Raw genomic sequence first — 11,522 nt, forward strand, 5'->3', positions numbered from 1 at the left:
ATGGCATTGTTTTGCCTGCATACCTGCGTAGCCCCTTGAGCGCCTACGGAGCACTGCTGATTCCGAGGGCAAAGCACAGGAAGAGGCCATGAAGGAAGAAGAGGAGGGGGTGGAGGAGAGAGGGGTGTCACAATCACCAGTAGTAGGATTTTGGAGGCGTGGTGGCGGAACAACCTCCAACACTACTGCACCTTGTCCATGCCTGCTGGACCATGAGTCAACGGTAATATGCACCTTACCGCTGACCACCCTGTCCAGCGAGGCATGGACATTGCCTTCCACATGCCGGTAGAGAGTCGGAATCACCTTCCATGAGAAAAAGTGGCATTTGGGGACCTGCCACTGAGGAACCGCACATTGCACAAACTCACGGAAGGGGGCAGAGTCTACCAACTGAAAAGGCAGCAGTTGAAGTGCTAGCAATTTAGCCAAGCTAGCATTCAACCACTGGGCATGTGGATGGCTGGGAGCGAACTTCTTTAGACGGTCCAGCAGCTGGGGCAGGGAAATTTGCCTGGTACAATCGGACATCGGTGTACCGCTAGCAGATTGCCCGCAAGTACTTGGCTGTGACACACCTAATTCTACACCTTCATTCCTCTCAGTGCAGGTTTCAGAGCGGACTGAAGGTATAGTGGGGTTGGAGATCCCAGCTGATGAGGAGCAAGGAGAAGCTCACTTTGTTCTTTGGTGTAGGTCTTTAAGGTACGCTTGCCAACGAACTGCATGGCAGGTCAACATATGTCCGGTCAAGCATGTGGTGCCCAAGCGGCTGATGTTTTGGCCACGCGAGATATGCTTGAGACATATGTTGCAAATAGCAGCAGTGCGATCTGATGCACTCGTCTCAAAAAAGGCCCACACCAAAGAACTTTTGGACTAATACGCAGAGACAGCGCCCTGCACAGGCGGAGCTCTGTGGTGTGATTCAGTCGTTGTGCTGCCCTTAAGCTGGCTCCTGGAGGGCCCCCTGCCTCATTGGAGATGTGTCTGTGCCTCCTCCTCCCTCCTATCAGACACCCACGTGGAGTCATTGACCTCATCATCCCCTCCCTCCTCATCACCGGAGCAAACCTGGCAGTATGCTGCAGCTGGTGGAACATGACTGCCAGATTGCTGTCCTTGTTGGGCATCCCCTCTCCCTGGGCTCACGCTACTGCCTTCCTCTAGATGGGTGTCATCATCAGACCCTTCAAAACGCTGGGCATCCTCCTGAAGCATGTACCCAACACTGGGCTCAAACAGTTCGGGGGACTCCTCAGGAGGACATGGCAGGGTTTCTCAACTCCAGTCCTCAAGGCACCCCAACAGGTCATGTTTTCAGGTTTTCCATTATTTTGCACAGGTGATTTTATCAGTTTCACTGCCTTAGTGGTTACCACAGCCATTTCATATGAGGAAAATCCTAAAAACATGACCTGTTGGGGGTGCCTTGAGGACTGGAGTTGAGAAACAATGGTCTAGGGAAGGAGTGACTGATGCCATTGAGATGAGGGAAAAGGCCGCGTTGGCAGCTGCTTTGCCAGTACCCTGAGCATGGGTGAGAGAGGATGAGGGCGGCTTGGTCATCCACACAACCATGTCCTATGGCCATGTGCTGATGAGGATGCACCGCGTCCACGACCAGCACTGTTGCCTCTAGACACAGCGCCTGCTTGCCCCCTTTTATTGGCTCGTGACTGTCTGCCTCTCCTTGTTGGCCTTCAACACATAATAATGGCCTGCAGGGAGATGAGAACACCAGCAATTGGGGTAGCTTTAGGTGCACACTGTGCAGGTGGCACAATACACTGACTGAAACTGCTGCAGCTCCCTGTGGTATAGGATCAGAACACAACAGTTGTGGGGAAGAGGCCTTTGTCCCCATCATGGGGACAAGGTACTTTGGGGGAGGTGCCCCAAAGCACCACCCCCCATATTTTGAGGGCATGTGGCTTGCTATAGTATGGATTGGGCCCACGCTGTCCAACCCCCCCCCCCCCCCATTTTAATCGCCAGCAATTGCAATTATTGTTTTTACATTCAGCTGTCAGCAGGATACCCCGCTGACAGCTGATGACTCGTTAAGGGGGGGGGGCCTGGCTTCCTGAACCCTTTCCTTAAAAAAAAGCTAAAATTCACACTGTACTAACGCACCGCTCTGCAAACATGTTGCAACTGCATGCCGGTGCGGTTGTGACGCGTTACCATAGACTTGAATGGGTTGAAAGGCTTCAAACGCCTCCTTACTCAACATAAGGGTTCAATTTTGTAGCAAAGCGACATGACTCTAATGCTTCATGTTTTGATAATGTGAACAGCACCGTGTGCTGTCCATTGTACCATTTGCATAGGTGTTTGAGGCGTGTTTTTAACACTCATCAAACACCTGCTTTTAATGCCAGTGTAAACTTAGCCTAAAGCGGGTAGAACATCAATGAGGTGGAGAAAAAAAAATCACTTGGTGTGTATTTTTTTTAAAGCTCTTTAAACATGTGCCAATCCCCAGAGGGTGGGGCAAAACATGTAGGGGGAGTAGCCTTAATATATCAAGCTGAGGCTGCTTTTACCTGCCAAACACTTGGGCCAGAATGCAGCAGCCGGGCTCGTTCTCTTTCTACATCACATTGATTCCTGTTAGTATTTTTAGCAAGTGTTCCTAAAACGCGAGCAGAAATGTGTATTTCCGCGTGCATGCACATTGCACTTGCAGTGCCATTAATTGTTAATGGCACCCCAAAAACGTTTTGCTGCTCTGTAAAATCAAACCAGGACACAGCAAAATGCTCCATCAGCTAATCTGCCACGTTCATCACGTGTAGGGCAGCCCACTGAAATCTACAGGCTGCCCTACGTGCGTCGCATGAAAAAAAATAAAATTTTTCAAAAGAGCTAGGTTTGAATGAGGCATAGCGGAGGAACCTCATCCCTACATGGGTTAAGGTTTCTCTAAACCCCCCCCCCCCCCTCCTATTTGGTCTGCTGGGTTGAGCATAAACAAGATACTCACCCACCCAGCAAATCCACTGTTGTCTTGCAATAGTCCACTGAAGGCCACTGCACACTGGGTCCTGCGCCACCTTTGTTATCGACATTAAAGATGAGCTCTGGCGTGTTCACACACCCCACACACAGAGACTGCCAGGAAGTCGGCACTGCATTGATCACAGACAGTGAGACACTGCCCCGATGCGCAGCTGCAGAGATCGGAAAATATCTCACTGCCTGTGATTAGCGCCGACTTCCTGGCGGGCTCTGCACTAGGGATGAGCTCAGGCGTGTTCGCATGCCCCACGTGCAGAGCCCGCCAGGAAATCGGCACAGCGCTGCGCTAATCTCAGGCAGTGAGGCATTCCCCGATATCTGCAGCCGCGAATCGGGGCAATGTCCCACTGCCTGTGATTAGCGCAGCACTGCGCCAACTTCCTGGCGGGCTGTGCACGTGGAATGTGCAAACACGCCGGAGCTCATTCTTAATTGACATCATCAAGAAGCTAGCTGTCCCTCCTTGCAGCCAGTCCCCTGATAACACTCCACTGATCATGCACAGTGACAGAAAATGTATTTCCACCTACACCACCCACATTTTTTTGGAGATTTCCTGCAGAGGGGGATAAGTAAAATGAAGTAACAATAGAAATGGAAGTGAAGGTCCCCTTTAATTTGGTGTCAGCGTGTATTAGTCTGATAGAACGTGTAGAGAAAAAGTTGCATTGATGAAATGCAGATCTCTAGTCTCAGCCACACACCGTTTCTATACACATAAACGTCCAGACACTTGGTCACTGAGATAAATGTATGAACAGAAAAAGTCTTACAAACTATTTCCGTCTCCTTAGTTCATGGAGCTGAAGATCTCCTCTCCAGATTGTGACGATCTTTACGTGTCTTCCCAATACATCGCTGCTTTCACTAGAGGACCACGAGGACACCAACAATGCTTCATATTCGAGATTGCCTTGCGGTTGCCATTTTTGTTTAGACCAAAAATCCATTCACCTCTGTTTAGTTGGCTTCATAAAAATGGCTCCGGGAATGAAGACACGTGTTCAGCACACTACCAACAGAGCAAGAGAGGAATACCAGCACATCCGGACTCCACAGAACAGAGCGACATCTCGTGGCTATTTGGGAAACTGCACAGTTAGCTGTGTTATCTGTTCCATGAGAGTAACGTGGTCACTTATTGTAATAAATAACAGAGAGACTGGGACAGAGATTTGGTACCTTGTGTTTGCCAATTGCCACTGTGTATTTTTATGTGCTGCCATTATATTAGAGCAGCAGAAAGCAGAACTGACCGCTTGTTAAGAAGCGTAAAACACATCCAATAAAAAAAATTATGTAAAACAAGTTTCTTCTTCAATTTAGACCAATATGTATTCTGCTACATATTTTTAGTAAAAAAAAAAAAAAAAACCCAACAAGCGTATATTGATTGGTTTTCGCAAAAGTTATAGTGTCTACAAACATAGCTCCCAACTGTCCCTAATTCGGAGCAATGTCCCTCTGTCCCTTGTTCCCCCTCATTTGTCATTTTGGTTTTATCTATATAGTTATATATAAAATGCACTTTTTATCCTTCAAAAAGTGTTTTCCAGTTCTAAACCTTTTATCGAATTTCTAAATGGCTGCATTTGTACATTTTAAGAGGAATAGTAGTGGGAAAAAAAAAAGTCCTCGTGGATTTAATTAACCTTTTTTTTTTTGGTTAATTCTCCTTCAAGGGGGTGTGAAAAGAGGGGTGTCCTATGCCTACATACGTTTGTTAGTAGATGTCCCTCATTCCCATCTCAAAATGCAGTTGTCTAAGCCGCAAGTGTCTGTTACATGCTCTCTAACACTGCCCAGCACTAACACCCCCCCCCCCCCCCCCCCCCCACATACAGATTGGAGAGAAGAGAGGGCTCGATCTGCACCTCTTCCTCTCGCCCCTATCCCTCTGTGTCTGCCCACACATCAATCCCTGGCACTGTGCCTCAGAAACGGAAAGTACGGGCTGGAAATTTGAAGCCCAGCAGCCACAGATACATCTAGATGAGAAGTGCTGACTGCCAAGGGGTTACTGAGTTCACCATCCATCCTTGTCTGTAACTGAAGTCCCCCCCCCCCCGCCCCCATTCTCTTCCCGGCCTCTGAGTGAGTACACTAAGATAAATCAGGGTTCTCAATGCACCCCTTACATAAGTGTTCCTCTTTACACCAGAGGCAGCAATGTCCCCCCTTACATCAGAGACCTCTCCATACATCAGAATTCTCAGTGTTCCCCCTTAAATTGGTGTTTCCACAGCATCCCTTATGTCTGAGTCCCCAGAGTCCTCCCTTGCATCAGAATCTACAGTGTAAGGGAAATATGCAATTTCGGATTTAAAGGGGGACTTTGTGAATTCAGATATAAAAGAGGGACTGTGGATTCAGATGTAAAAGGGAGACTCTGTGGATTCAGATTTAAAAGGGAACTCTGTGGATTCAGATGTAAAAGGGGAACTCTGTGGATTCAGATGTAAAAGGGGAACTCTGTGGACTCTGATTTAAAAGGGCAACTCTGTGGACTCTGATGTAAAAGGGCAACTCTGTGGACTCTGATGTAAAGGGGAACTCTGTGTACAACTTATGATTAGAAACATTATTTAATTGCAAAGTATATCTATAGTTTATACTATAAAAAAAATTGCTGTGCGTCGCTAAAGGGTTCAGGTTTGACTTGAAGAAAAGGTGGCAACCCTACTGGAAGGGGTTAATATCAAGGGCAAAGGGTTAAATGTGTCCCTAGGGAGTGCTTTCTAACTGTGGGGAAGTGCTTGTATTGTTAGAAGACAGAGATTAGCAGAAACTCAAGATCTCTGTCTTCTCCTGTCACAGAACGGCAATCAGCCTTAATTACATAGGCAGAGCGTAGTTTTGTCTGCCTCGGGAACGATCGGCATGTTCGCCGGACCCGCTGATTGGCTCCTGCTGTGTCCAATCACTACAGGAGCTGGTCGCCGGTAGTACGCATGTACGCCCCAGACCAGGAAGAGCAAAATCATGTACAGGTACGTGATTTTCAAAGAGAGGCTGTCCTGCTACAGTAAAAGTACATGGGGCAGTCCAAAAGCAGTTAAAGTAGAACTAAAGGCAACATATTTTTTTTTTCATTTTGGGTAGAGTACAGTATGTGATGGATATAACAGCTGGGATAGACTGAAAAATAGCTTCGGCCTCCAATCCCTTCACAATCCATTCCTCTCCTTCCTCCGTAACCCCTCCTTCTATCCGGCCTGGTCCCCCCCATCCTCCTTCTCAGCCTCGTCTAATGCCGGACTAATCGAAGCCCACCACTTTTTTACCTCTAGATCTATTACACCTTTCCCACACTCTGCGAGTCACATAACATTCCTTTGTCAGAACTCTTTCGGTACCTCCAGCTTTAGCATTTCTTTTCCCAGTGCGCTCCTTCTAATTTTTCTACCCCAAACGTTACAACCTTTGAAAGCGCTTGTAAATCCGAACCTTGTAAATGCGGGCTCATACTCCCATCCCCCTCACATCAGACTTATACTCCCAATTATTGTGTAGCACCCTCTACTTTTAGGTAGGTGCTTAGTGGTGTTTTTTTGACAGTGTAGGATATAGAGACGGGTAAATTTAGCCAGGGTCGTACTCTTTACTAGGCCTGGTTGTTTATTTAGGGGTGGGAGTGTCAGAGTAGAAGGTGGTGTGGCCACCTACACTTGGGCTCAGGGATACCTCCTCTGCTTGACAGTGTATTCTGCTGGAAAGAGAGGATGGACTGAGAACTGAGTGGCAGGAAACCCATGTGATAGAATTGAACAATGGTTCATTTTTATGGGTAATGGGAGGTCTCTCATAAAAAGGGGGGGTCACATGCTCCAGAGGGAGTCCAGGAAGGGAGTTTGAGGTCCAGAGGTTCAGGACCCCAGGCCCAGGGGTTCAGAGAACCCGGAGCGTCTGGGAGGAGGCTTGAATGCCTGGGAGTTCAGAGATTCCGGAGCCGGATAGCTGGAGGTGAGTCCCGGGAGGCTGTGGTCTGGCCCCTGGAGAAGAAGTCATCATGTAGTACTGGAGGAAGACCGGGCGTCCCATGAGGGGATGCGCCAGACAGCGTGGAGGAGGAAGTAGGAACTAAGTGGAAGGAGAAAACTGGGAATCTACTTTCTGTGAGTAGAACATGGACTGTTGATTGGGAAAGAGCAAAGGGAGTACAACCCAGTAGGACTAATCTGTAACTTAATACTGTGTATCCAAGGACCACAGTATCAAGCATTTTTCCAGGACTCAGGGAGGTTTGACAACATAAGTCATAGAAATAGGCAGTGTGCCCTGTGACTTTGGGGTCAACACTCACAGCATTATTCAGAATAATGCTTATCTGTCCATATTGGAAGTGCAAGCCTGAGATAGGAATTGGAACCAGGAAAGGATCGTTAGAAGGGTCTTAACTAACAAATGCTACGGCTACAAATTAGTATCCTTTTTGGATTTAAAATTGGGGTCGGATGGGGCATCGCATACACTCTATTTAACAGCCCACTGATTTTTGCCCAGAATAAAGTCTTATAAAGTCCAGAGTTGACTGGTGTCCTGTAATTGCATGGGGGATCTAAATCGGAACCATCTGACAAAAGTTAATGAACAAACACAGCAGCCCCCATGGGGGTACCGCTACAATTGTCATACTCAACGACATCCCCACCAACATACACTAACAAAAGGAAGAGACACCTTGATCTCACTCATGATCCACCTGATTGGTCACAAATCTGTCAAGAAACAAAATCTGCCTCACCTAACATAGTGGCCCTAAAGACCACCTATAAAGTGCTCACCAGATGGTACCTGGTCCCCGCCAGGATTTCAACATTCCTACCCCAATATTCACCAGAAATGCTTCTGAGGCTGTGAAACACCAGGCACTCGGGTTCATATTTGGTGAGAGTGCCCCATAGTCCGCACCTTCTGGTTGGATGTATTTGGGATCCTGTCTACTCTTTTTGAAACATCCCTGACACCCGACCCTACCCGACAGTGGCGCTCTTGAACTCCAAAACACAACCACTAACGTATCGCCAGTTTAAGCTCTTACATTTTGTCCCCACAGCAGCAAAACAAACCATAGCAAAAGCATGGAAATCCGCCTCTTTATGTATTCTAGTCACTAAACATAGAATCTCCCAAGCCATGATTCACACCAAAACTGAAGCAGTCATACTAGACAAAATGGTCATATAGTGCTAAGCCCACTTATTACTTCAAAGTATCCCGATTAGTGGGTCCTACCCTAGTAATAGAATGAAAGATCCTGAATCTCAACTATGGGAGCCAAACTCCTCTATGTGGGAGAACTGACGGAATTCCTCCTATGCACTGGTGGACATTAATATGAGGTAATGAGGAGGGGGAGGGGTGCCCCAACCCAAGAAAACCTGGTCACGGTCTACTACAATATACAAAAACACATTTGGGGGGCACACCCTAAAATGCGTTTAAATTCAAGATGGTGCTGGTATAAGACCAACAAACAATACAAAACAGATTATAGCGCACATATTCAAGAATTACATTTATCATGCAAGGCTAGTTAAAAACACCTGAACATATTAAAAAAAATACGGGGGTTTGGTCACACTATATGGTCATATAGTGTTAAGCCCACTTACTGCGTCAAAGAATTGTATGGTGACCTTCTGAGCCTGAGGCCTACCCTCTCGGGATGCACCCATACACTCCCCATATCTGAAGGTCACTTCATCTCCCGAGGTTCTAAACCACCTGTTAAACGTTTATTATTGTATTCTGCACTTCTAAAAATACTCAATTGGGCTTGTATTGTACTGTAATCTATTTATCTCAATAAAACATGTTAACAAGAGAATAGATGGTCCTAGGTGCTGGAGCAGCATAGTGGATTACCTGTAACATAGCCCCCAACTGTCCCTGATTTTGAGGGACTGTCCCTCATTTGGAACAAAGTCCCTCTGCCCCTCTTCCCCCCTCATTTTGGTCTGATCTATATAGTTGTATATAAAATGCATTATTTATCTTATTATTTATTATTTATCTTTCAAAAAGTGTTTCCCAGTGATAAACCTTTCATCCAATTTCTAAACTGCTGCATTTGTAAATTTCAAAAACCAGTGTAAAGGAATACTTAGTTTAAGTAATAATTTTTTTGTGTAATTCTCCTTTAAGGGGTATGGCAGTGGTGTGTCCTATGGCTACATACTTTTGCTAATAGGTGTCCCTCGTTCCCATCTTAAAAAGTTGTCAGGTATGCCTGTAATCCTTGACATATTTCACCAAATAGCAGCAACTGTAAAAACTATGTACAGGACTGGCTTGAGTTACGGTTATCACTGTTGTTTACAGACATTGAGACTTCTGGGAAGTTTCATTTTTCCGGGGATTCTATTGGTTTCTATTTGTCAGCCTGGTGCACTGTATTGTATTATAACTTTAACACTTTAAGGTCTGCTACCAAGGTTGTGCTGACACAGACAGAAGAGGATTTTTTTTTGTCAAAGGTAAACTTCTTGGCCCATATGTGCAAATCAAAGATTTGGCCTTTGATCTGCAATAATGTGGGAATTTAGTTTTTTATACAATTAGTCATACACGGCTTATTGCAATTTTCTTGTCTCTCTGGCACCATATCGCATACACCTAAAAATATTTTTCTATTGAATTTACTTTCCAAATTTTTCTGAGGTAGGTTGCCAGGTCTTTCCTCAACCCTCTCCAATTGCTCAGCTTGGGACTGGCATGCAAAATGTGATAACACATGTGTGTGGGCACTGGGAAGGTAGATTATGCTGCCCCAGTCAGGAAGGTTAGTGCTAATTGTGTTTCCCGGTTCTTTCTAGGTAGCCTTTTTGGGCACAACCCACTGGTTCTGTGCATTATAAAAGTGACAGGGGCCTGGTCCTGAGAGTGCAGAAAGTTAATGCGAGTCCACGGTCACTGCTGTTGGCTGTATATTGCTCCTGTTCATGGTACCATTGCCAGAGTCTGCCCACTAGCCTGCTAAAGTATGCCAAACCCTGAGTGCTAGCTGATGTGCATCTGAACAGGTGGAGAGAACATTGGCTCTGCATGTCCCTCCTAAATACATCAGTGACTGTGGTGGTGTATAATTACATTGAGAGAGTTTACTAGAGTTAAGTTATCTGTTCAAAGCAAGTGACTTGGGCCTAACTAACTAGGTAAACATCGAGGACATGACTACCACCCCACCGCGACCCCTGCTCCACATGTGCATAGCCAACTTGTACACACACAAGGGCCAATTTAGGTAGAGGCCAATTAACCTACCAGCATGTCCTTGAAGTGTGGGGGAAAAAAACAAGCAAACACAGGGAGACCATGAAAACACCATGTAGGTAGTGTTTTGGCCGGGATTCAAACCAAGGACCCCAGTGCTGCAATGCAAGTGGCAGCCACTAAGCCACTTTGCAGTCCTATTAACTCTTATTTTTTTTGTTTAGTTTGTTTTTATTGAAAAAGAAAAAACAAAACATAGTATACAGATCATATACTGAGAGACATGTATAACAGCTATCAATTCACAAGGCGTGGAAAACATAGCCACCATTGGTATAACAATAGCTATCTGTTAAGACTCCCATTATAGGATCAGGAATGTTAAGGCTGTTCGCCAACGTGGGGTTCAGTCAACAAAGGTTCCACTACGTGGTCTCTCATTTAACCTTTGTAAAATCCACAGAATAGAGAAAAAGTGTGGGGGGGGGGGGGGGGGGGGGGTAGGAAAAAAGGAAAGAAAAGGAGGGCAAGTGATGAGGGTAAGCTTGGGGAGGGGGGGAGGGGGGGGTTAAGAACTGCCTTGGTCCAACTTTAGTGCATTAAGGGTGTCACAAGAGCCATAGCTCACCCAGTTTGAGACATAATATCTGTATATGCAGATGTACATTTAAAGGCGAACCAGCAGGACCATATCTTCTTTAGTGATGGACGAACGTTTCGCCCGGCGGTCGTTTCGCGGCGAATTTCCGACTTTCGCCGTCCGCGGGTTCGAACGCCTTTTTCCGTCGTTCGCCCCGGCGGACTTACGTGTTTAATGTATACAAGAACTTTAACCTTTCGTGACACGTTTATCATGTGTTACAGGACAACCAATTGAGACATGACAGCTCATGGACACTTGGACATTCCCCCTAACCTATAAATACACCCGATCCGGTGGCCATTTTACATTCTTTCTTCTGTCACTGTAGGGAAAGGATCCTGTGTGGAGTAGGGACAGAGAAAACGCTAGCTATTTGGTACACAAAAGTTCTTTTCAGGACTGGTATAGGTGTTAGGTCAGCAGCCTGAGTTTCTTTTGTCAGTTTAGATAAAGGGACAGAGCGCTGTATGCTGCTATTTTAGGGACAGCTCAGCCAGATTAGTCTTTCTTCATCATCATCATCATCATCATCATTAGCTGTTACTATCAGGTCCACAAAAGAGCTGTTCCAGCTAATCGTTCCAGCCTACTCTTTTTTGCCAATTTGTATAGGGACAGGCAGGAAGCAGTGTGTCAGGCA

At 46.2% G+C, this 11,522-nt stretch overlaps 1 protein-coding gene across 1 annotated transcript in view; it reads right to left on the minus strand.

Annotated features, from left to right (window-relative positions):
- Window positions 1–3,948, minus strand: part of RP9 (RP9 pre-mRNA splicing factor) — a gene marked incomplete in the record, with an annotated part of 32,717 nt that extends 28,769 nt beyond the window's left edge. Inside the window, 1 exon segment of the mRNA XM_077491614.1 lies at window positions 3,798–3,948.
- Window positions 3,949–11,522: the final 7,574 nt, after the last annotated feature.

Source organism: Lithobates pipiens, unplaced genomic scaffold, assembly GCF_037356315.1.
Source record: "Lithobates pipiens isolate NorthernLeopardFrog02 unplaced genomic scaffold, aLitPip1_a1.2 Scaffold_19, whole genome shotgun sequence".
NCBI classification, from domain to species: Eukaryota; Metazoa; Chordata; class Amphibia; order Anura; family Ranidae; genus Lithobates; species Lithobates pipiens.